This window comes from Rutidosis leptorrhynchoides, chromosome 3 (genome assembly GCF_046630445.1).
Source record: "Rutidosis leptorrhynchoides isolate AG116_Rl617_1_P2 chromosome 3, CSIRO_AGI_Rlap_v1, whole genome shotgun sequence".
Classification (NCBI taxonomy): Eukaryota; Viridiplantae; Streptophyta; class Magnoliopsida; order Asterales; family Asteraceae; genus Rutidosis; species Rutidosis leptorrhynchoides.
Genome location: NC_092335.1, coordinates 342468464 through 342478831, shown reverse-complemented (window position 1 = coordinate 342478831; position 10368 = coordinate 342468464).

The window sequence follows — 10368 nt, the reverse complement described above, 5'->3', positions numbered from 1 at the left end:
TATTTTTTTTATTATTTTGTAATTTGTAATTATTGATACGTTTAATACTTTTGTTAATATTGTAATCATTTTTATAATTATCTAACTTTTATTCTTAGATTTTAATAATTTTTGAATGTGGGGTAATATACCAAACTTCAAAAATATGTATATATGTTTGCAGTTTATCTTATGTACACAACAGGGTAAAACAACGCATTTTCAAAGACTGGCATTAAGTTCAGCAAAAGCAACTAATTTTGACGACAAGATGCAAAATATATGTGAAATAACAACAAGACGGAATGAACAATTGATGTGCACCATTTATCATTCAGCAAACAAACGCCAATATATTTGGAAACTTTGGTAAAATTTAATCATTTTCACACTAATCACCCTCAATAATTTAAATTGTTACTGATTTCTTGCAAATGAGGGCATTGCAAGATCTTAAGTGTGGGAAGGGGTTAAATTCTTTCGGATTTTAAAATTTTTATCTTAAACACTTGGTTACCATTAAAAATACTAGTAAAGCAGTAGTTGTATTAGAATCTAGTGCTCTCTGATAAAAAAGAACAGCCCTAGTCTTATATACTGACTACCCAATTCTAGTAAAATTTTTCAAAATTTTCAATTAAATGAATTCAAAATCATGTTTATACATATTTATGAACGATAAAACTAGGTTTTAACACCGAAATTATTGTTATCTCAGAAAGAACATAAATTAAGAAACAAACTAAAATGTCAAAATTCATTTAAAATGGAATAGAGGACGATAAAAAGGAAAATAAAAGCCAAGTGTGGGAAAATTTACCAAGTTATTTTAAACATATGTCACATATATCTGTAACAAATAACTGAAAATACTTTTGCTTTGGACTAAACTAAACTGTTTTACCCGATGAAAGAAAAGAAGAGATGGATCTACACGATGAATCAATTCCATCACTAAAAGGAAGTAAAGTCTTCCGAAAAAGAAACGCGCTTCTTGATTTAGGTCATGAAGTTGTCGTCCAGACCAGCTGTAGGTTGACGAAAAATCTAGAAAAGTCATCATTAAAATCAGCAGGAAATCCACGGACCTCAGCATTAAACAGGGTCGCCAAGTGGTCAGATTTATCCTAACCATGAGAAGGATTTATCTCGTACAATGGGGGGGCACCATGCAAATTAGCTGGATAAGACTAATGAATCAGATCCCCAGAAAGGATAATCTCCTTAAAGATTAAAAATCAGCTTTTAAGACTGATATTACTCAATCCTAGAGATTGACCTTAAAGATTGAGAATTACAAACTCATGGAATTCAATGATATCTAAACTCGAGCTTGAACGAGAAAATATTTTGATCAAAATTACAAACCGATTTGTTTTCTGAAAACCCATTTTCAATGCGTTCATTACCATTGAACGTAAAATCCTAGGAATTCACCTGGAATTCATTAGGTCACCTGAACTAAATCGGGTGTCAACCGTAAGAACGGTGGTTGCATAGTGGTCAAAGACAGGACCTTGTGCCAGACCGAAAAAAATTATAAGGGTGAGCTTTACTATTGCTCCTACCAAGGATAGTAATTGCGTCCGACACGTTATAGACCATAATTAAAAGCATGTCACGGGACATTGCCTTAACAGTTGCTTGTTCAACGCTTTCCTTTACAACCGGACGGTAGTTTACCGAAAGGTAATATACGGGACAAGTAAACTGGATGTGTTGCTTTCCAAATACAAGGTTAGCAAGTGGGTGACACAAAACTGTAAGTTTTGAGCTAAAATTTTCAAATCTTAAACCCACCAAACCCACAAAAATATTTTGCAAACACCGGTAAAGGGTTATTCCGGAAAACTTATCTAGGGTAAAAACTAGATTTAATTTTCAAAAGATCAAATGTTTTCATAAAGATCCAATTTCCTTAATGGATCTAAATTTTTATAGTCATGTGGGACTGTAAACCATATCGTTACTACCATTGTTTATACCGCCGTATAAAAATCACTGATGTACAAAGTGTGAAGAATAAAGAAGTGATTCTAGTATTTCAAGACAATATTGCTTGAGGACAAGCAACGCTCAAGTGTGGGAATATTTGATAATGCTAAAAACGAACATATATTTCATAGCATTATTCCTCAAGAAAGACAAGCTTTTAGTTGCAATTGTTCTATTTACAAGTGATATTCGTTTAAATAATAAAAGGTGAAGACAAAAGACAGATTCGACGAATTGAAGACGCAAACGACCAAAAAGCTCAAAAGTACAAAAGACAATCAAAGAGGTTCCAATTATTGATAAGAAACGTCTCGAAATTACAAGAGTACAAGATTCAAAACGCAAAATACAAAATATAAAATTGTACGCAAGGACGTTCGAAAATCCGGAACCGGGACCAGAGTCAACTTTTAACGCTCGACGCAACGGACTAAAAATTACAAGTTAACTATGCATATAAATATAATATAATATATAATTAATTATATTAATTATATATATATTATATATATATATTATAAAACCGTCGGCAGAGAAACTCCAAGGGTGTGAGCTGTAAATACATTCTCCGCGACTCGCGGAGTTTGAAGAGGATTTTGCCGCGAGTCGCGGAGCCCCAAATTTCAACTCTGGCTATAAAGCAAACCGAATTCTGATCAAAATTTCATATTCTATTTCTCTCATCTCTCTATCTATACGATATATATATATATATATATAATTTATATTTTAATTTTAATTTTAATTATAATTCTGATAATAAGGGTATGTTAGCGAATGTTGTAAGGGTGTAAGTCGAAATTCTGTCCGTGTAACGCTACGCTATTTTTAAATCATTGTAAGTTATGTTCAACCTTTTTATATTAATGTCTCGTAGCTAAGTTATTATTATGCTTATTTAAAACGAAGTAATCATGATGTTGGGCTAATTACTAAAATTGGGTAATTGGGCTTTGTACCATAATTGGGGTTTGGACAAAAGAACGACACTTGTGGAAATTAGATTATGGGCTATTAATGGGCTTTATATTTGTTTAACTAAATGAAAGTTTGTTAATGTTAATATAAAGATTTACAATTGGGCGTCCCTATAAATTACCATATACACTCGATCGGACACGATGGGCGGGGTATTTATATGTACGAATAATCGTTCATTTAACCGGACACGGGAATGGATTAATAGCCACTAGAATAATTAAAACAGGGGTGAAATTACATTCAAGGGTAATTGGTGTAATTGTTAACAAAGTAGTAAAACCTTGGTTTACACGCAGTCGATAACCTGGTGTATTCATTAAACAAAGTATTAAAACCTTGTTACAATTCGAATCCCCAATTAGTTGGAATATTTAACTTCGGGTATAAGAATAATTTGATGAGGACACTCGCACTTTATATTTATGACTGATGGACTGTTATGGACAAAAACCAGACGGACATATTAAATAATCCAGGACAAAGGACAATTAACCCATGGGCATAAAACTAAAATCAACACGTCAAACATCATGATTACGGAAGTTTAAATAAGCATAATTCTTTTATTTCATATTTAATTTCCTTTATTTTATATTTAATTGCACTTCTAATTATCGCACTTTTATTTATTGTTATTTAATCGCACTTTTAATTATCGTACTTTTTAATTATCGCAAGTTTATTTTATCGCACTTTTATTATTCGCAATTTCATTATCGTTATTTACTTTACGCTTTAAATTAAGTCTTTTATTTATTTAATATTCTACATTAGGTTTTAACTGCGACTAAAGTCTTAAAATCGACAAACCGGTCATTAAACGGTAAAAACCCCCCTTTATAATAATAATATTACTTATATATATATTTGTATTTTTAATAAAAGTAAACTAATATAGCGTTGAGCTTTGTTTAAAGATTTCCCTGTGGAACGAACCGGACTTACTAAAAACTACACTACTGTACGATTAGGTACACTGCTTATAAGTGTTGTAGCAAGGTTTAAGTATATCCATTCTATAAATAAATAAATATCTTGTGTAAAATTGTATCGTATTTAATAGTTTTTCCTAGTAAAATATAAGCTATTTTATATACACCTCGCATAACATCACGTTTAAAGTATGTTTATTCTCAGGTGAATACTAAGAGCTTCCGCTGTTGCATACTAAAATAAGGACAAGATTTGGAGTCCATGTTTGTATGATGTTGTGTAAAAACTGCATTCAAGAAACTGATTTCGATGTAACATATTTGTATTGTAAACCATTATGTAATGGTCGTGTGTAAACAGGATATTTTAGATTATCATTATTTGATAATCTACGTAAAGCTTTTTAAACCTTTATTTATGAAATAAAGGTTATGGTTTGTTTTAAAAATGAATGCAGTCTTTGAAAAACGTCTCATATAGAGGTCAAAACCTCGCAACGAAATCAATTAATATGGAACGTTTTTAATCAATAAGAACGGGACATTTCAGTTGGTATCCGAGCGTTGGTCTTAGAGAACCATAAAATTTGCATTAGCGTGTCTTATCGAGTTTGTTAGGATGCATTAGTGAGTCTGGACTTCGACCGTGTTTTCTTTAAAAATGATTGCTTAACATTTTTGTTGGAAACTATATATTTTTAACATATGAATATTATGTGATATATTAATCTCTTAACGTGTTTGATATTATGTGATAGATGTCTACCTCTAGAACAAGTCCCATTGAATCACCTAATAATAATGAAGAGTCAAATGTAAATTGGAATGATTCGTGGACTGATTCACAAGTTCCCGAAGAGGAACCGGAAGAAGAGTCGGAACCGGAAGAAGAATCGGAACCGGAAGAAGAATCGGAACCGGAAGAAGAAATAGAACCGGTGGGGGAAATAATAAAACGGTTAAGTAAAAGAGAATCCTCAACCAACCGACCAAGGTTAATTATGAAAGGACCCGTTCATTTTCATATACATTATAAACGATTCACAATAGTTGATTACATTGCGAGGTATTTGACCTCTATATGATACATTTTACAAACATTGCATTCGTTTTTAAAAGACAATCTTTCTTTACATCGAAAATTGACAGGCATGCATACCATTTCATAATATCCACTCTCCAACTATAAATTGATTTAATAATAATCTTTGATGAACTCAATGACTCGAATGCAACGTTCTTCGAAATATGCTATGAAAGACTCCAAGTAATATCTTTAAAATGAGCAAATGCACAGCGGAAGATTTCTTTAACACCTGAGAATAAACATGCTTTAAAGTGTCAACCAAAAGGTTGGTGAGTTCATTAGTTTATCATAATCATTTATTTTCATCATTTTAATAGACCACAAGAATTTCATTTCCAGTTCTCATAAATATACGTCCCATGCATAGAGACAAAAATAATCATTCATATGGTGAACACCTGGTAACCGACATTAACTAGATACATATAAGAATATCCCCTATCATTCCGGGATCCTCCTTCGGACATGATATAAATTTCGAAGTACTAAAGCATCCGGTACTTTGGATGAGGTTTGTTAGGCCCAATAGATCTATCTTTAGGATTCGCGTCAATTAGGGTGTCTGTTCCCTAATTCTTAGATTACCAGACTTTAATAAAAAGGGGCATATTCGATTTCGATAATTCAACCATAGAATGTAGTTTCAATTACTTGTGTCTATTTCGTCAAACATTTATAAAAGCGCATGTATTCTCAGTCCCAAAAATATAAAGGGTAAAAAGGCAAATGAAACTCACCATACTGTATTTCATAGTAAAAATACATATAACGTCGTGGAACAAGTACAAGGTTGGCCTCGGATTCACGAACCTAAATTAATTATATATAATTATATGTTGGTCAATATTTGTCTAACAAATTAGGTCAAGTCATAGTGTACCACAATTCTAATGCTCGAGACTAATATGCAAAAGTCAACAAAAGTAAATTTGACTCAAAATAATTTTTAAAAATCTATACATGATTAATATGTAGCTTAAATATCGTCATTTTATATTTTTAAATATTTTTAAAAGATTTATTAGAGTAAATAATATAATTTATTTATTAATAAATAAAATTTTATATTAAATTTATATAATAAAATATACTTTTATATATATTAAGTAATAAAATTTATAGGGTTCATTTAATATCATAAAGATAATATGATAGGTATTATTAAAGTAAGTTATTACACATAGTAAAATATGTTTGTATCACATATTTATTTGATAAAATAATATCTATAATGATAGTAAGTAAAAGTTATATTATTTTGTAATAATAATTATTATTATAAAAATATCATTATTTATAATTACTAAGATGACATTATGATAAAACGATAATTCTAATTATGATATCTTTAATATTTACGATACTTTTTAATATTATCTTTAAAATAATAATTCTATTTAAAATAATAATAATAATAATGATATTTTATAGTAACAATGACATTTCTATTAAAATGATAATTTTTGTTAAAATGATAGTTTTAATACTAACGATACTTTTAATAATAATAGTAATGATAAAAATAATAAGAACGATAATTCTATCTAAATCAATATCTTATAATATTTTAATTTCATCATGATACTCTTACCCATTATTTCCTAATCGTTTCGTTTAATAGCTTTTAATCGTCTTTTATATCGTGTTCATAATAATGATAATAATAGTAATCAAAATAATTAGGTGTTACAAATATTTGTTTTAATTACACTAATATTAATAATGATAGTTACTATAACATTATTAACGATAATACTAATAATTATCTTAATGATAATATAGTAATAATAACAATAACAATAACAATAACCATTTTTAAATAATGATATATAAATATATTAATAATGATAATAATAATAATAATAATACCAATAATAATAATAATAATAATAATAATAATAATAATAATAATAATAATAATAATAATAATAATAATAATAATAATAATAATAATAATAATAATTGGATAATAATAATAATACTAATTATAACTTTAACGATAATAACGATAGTAATAATAAAAAAAATAACAATTTTTAATGATAAATCCCTTTTATTGATAAAGATAATAATAATGATAATAATAATAAGATAAAACTATAACGACGATAAAAACGACGATAATAATAATCATTTTTAATAAAAATATCGAAAATTTAATTGATTATAACTTCTAATCCGTTCATCGAAACCATTCGATATCTAAAGGAAAAGTTCTTAATTTTTCGCTAGCTTTCCAAGGACATGCATATCTTATACCTTATCCCAACCGCAAGTGTAACTAATTCAAGATTCAACCTAACCTGTCTAAGGGCAATATCAAAAGTACAAGCATGCATAATCCTAAATACTCGAGCACTAGTCAGGGATACACTATTAGTATGTAAAAGTTAAATCATGAGTACTCACGTATCAATATTGAAATTCAATATTGCAGGAAAGGTATGTAGACGCAACGGAAATGATAAACACTATATTGACCTCACGAGCATACCCATGAACCATACTCAATCACCTCCATAGCTATAACCCATAATTTCCTTAATCCTATCCCACTCGAAAAACAATTTCAAAATCACTCGGACAGCACTCCGTCGTAATATTTTATGTATACTAATAATATCTTGAAATAATACGGAGTAAATATACATATGTAAATCGATTGCGAGAGTTTAGAGAAAAATATTTTCAAGTTTCTATGAAATAATGAAACCCATTGAATTCTATTTATAATAGATTTTTGAATTATTAAAGTGAATTATTAAAGTATGAATTATTAAAGTGAATTATTAAAGTGAATTATTAAAGTATGAATTATTAAAGTGAATTATTAAAGTATGAATTATTAAAGTGAATTATTAAAGTATGAATTATTAAAGTGAATTATTAAAGTATGAATTATTAAAGTGAATTATTAAAGTTAAAGTAAAGTAAAAATAAAGTAAAGGTAAAGTTTAAGTATAGTAAAAGTATAAAACTATGTACGTATAATACGCTTATAAATATATATAATATTAATTTAAATCGTTATATATATTTAATAAAATAAAATATAAATATCGTTATCTTTATCATACTAGTTAAGTAATGAGTTGTCAAAAATGGTTCTAGATATTTATAAAAGTTATATACGTTTTAATAATAAAGTTCTTTTTAAACTGAAAACGTTTTTGTACGTTTGAAACTAAATAGATCAATTGAGTCTTTATGAGATTCAATCTTCCACTATCCTTTGTCTAGTTCTCAATGATTAACAATTTGTTCTTATTTAAAAATCACTTTACCATTTTCCGAATATTGTTAAAATGGAAAGATTTCTCAAATCAATGTGGGCCTTTCAACAGAGACTTGTAATAATAATTCAATATATCTGATAATTCAATCATTTGATCTTATCTTCTAATTCCATTGATAAACATTTTGAAACAAATACAATCATATAAAGTATTTAATCTAATATTTTGTTTACGTTTCAAGTTATAATATATATACACATATACATATATAATCATATTCGTTTAATGGTTCGTGAATCGTTGAAACTTGGTTGAGGTTGAATGAATGTATGAACATAGTTTAAAATTCTTGAAATTTAACTTAACAAATATTGCTTATCGTGTCGGAAACATATAAAGATTAAAGTTTAAATTTGGTTGGAAATTTCCGGGTTGTCACAAATTATGGTCAATGGTGTTTCCGCCAAGGAAGCAAAATATTGAGAGGATTACCAATTCTCCGATGAATCGGATTCCGACGAGAATTCTGATGATGTTATAGAAATTACCCCAACTGAATTTAAAAGGGCAAAAGAAAATAATAAGGGAAAGGGCATAAAAATAGAGAAATCTAATTTCAACCTCGATGAACTTTATATGTATCGTCAACCCCCGAAGTCCTTAAGTTGTAACAATGACCCGGGAACCTCTAAACCACCAGGTTTTTCTAAACCAATGTGGACAATGACGGCTCGTATTAGGGGAACATCATATATCCCTAGAAACTTGGCAAAACGAACCAAAACCGAACAAGAAGAAACGAGCGAGTCAGAATAAGATAGTTGTATTCGTGTGGTGTAATATATATAATATAGTGTGCTTATGCTTTATGATATATGTAAAAATTGCTTGTATTAATAAGTATTTTTTTTATGAATCTAACTCTTGTCTATTTTACAGTATAAAAATACAAAATGGATAGACAACCCAATATTTTAAGAGACCTACCCGGAGACATGATTGATGAAATCTTGTCTAGAGTCGGTCAGAATTCCTCGGCACAACTATTTAAGGAGAGATCAGTTTGTAAGACATTCGAAGAACGTTCCAAGAATGCCTTGGTTTATAAAAAGCTTTCGTTCAAAAGATGGGGGATATCACATTGGGAAATCCATAAGTTACGATGTGTTTACTTTGACGCATATATTGCGGGGAACCCAAATGCTATTTTACGCAATGGGTTAAGAAATTATTTTGACTCAGTATATCCGAATATAGGACTTCGTGATTTAGAAAAAGCGGCTAACATGCAACATAAAGAAGCATGTTATGCTTACGGGTTAGTAATGTTCGCTTCTCACCAAAGTGAGAACAAGAACATCGGGCTACAAATATTAAACAAAACGTTCCCACAAGTGACGGAGTCGGTAATTGGGGTAAGAAATGAGGTTTTTAGGTTATTACGAGACTGTTGGTCATTACGTAACCCTCGTCCCTTTGACGACGTTACAACACGCTGTCTTATCAACGGCCATAACGGTTATGTTCCACAAGACCAAGGATGGGAAGTAGTCCTAGTAAAACCAGAATGCATGACTTGTTTCTGGACGTATGAATTACGTGTCTTTATTGCCTTTGCTGAACGACTTGTGTACTAGCTAGAATTATCTTCACAACTATCTTGTATCAAAGTTATTGTGTGCTATATTTCATGCTTTATGTAAAATAAGCGGTATTGTAAGTTTGTAAAATATTGTATAAAAGTTTGAACGCGAAATATTATTACAATAAGTTTTTCATATAGAATTGTAGTAGTTGAATTGTATATTAGCTACTAAGTATGAACTTAACGGGTAGGTACTACCCGAATTTAAACTTATAAAACGCTAATATGAAGAAAAAGCTTTTATAAATGAGTTCATATTATGCTACGAAATACAATTAACTACTCTTAATATTCTGTATGATTAACTTGTTCCATTTGACTATTTTGAAGGAAATGGCATCGACTACTCGACACACCGTGAATATGAATGAAGGGGAATTCCGTACTTTTCTAGCTTCAAACGTAGCCGCAGTACAGGCTGCGCTACATACCAACAATAACCTTGGATCTGGCAGTACAGGAAATCGTGTAGGATGCACCTACAAAGAATTCACTGCCTGCAAACCTTTGGAA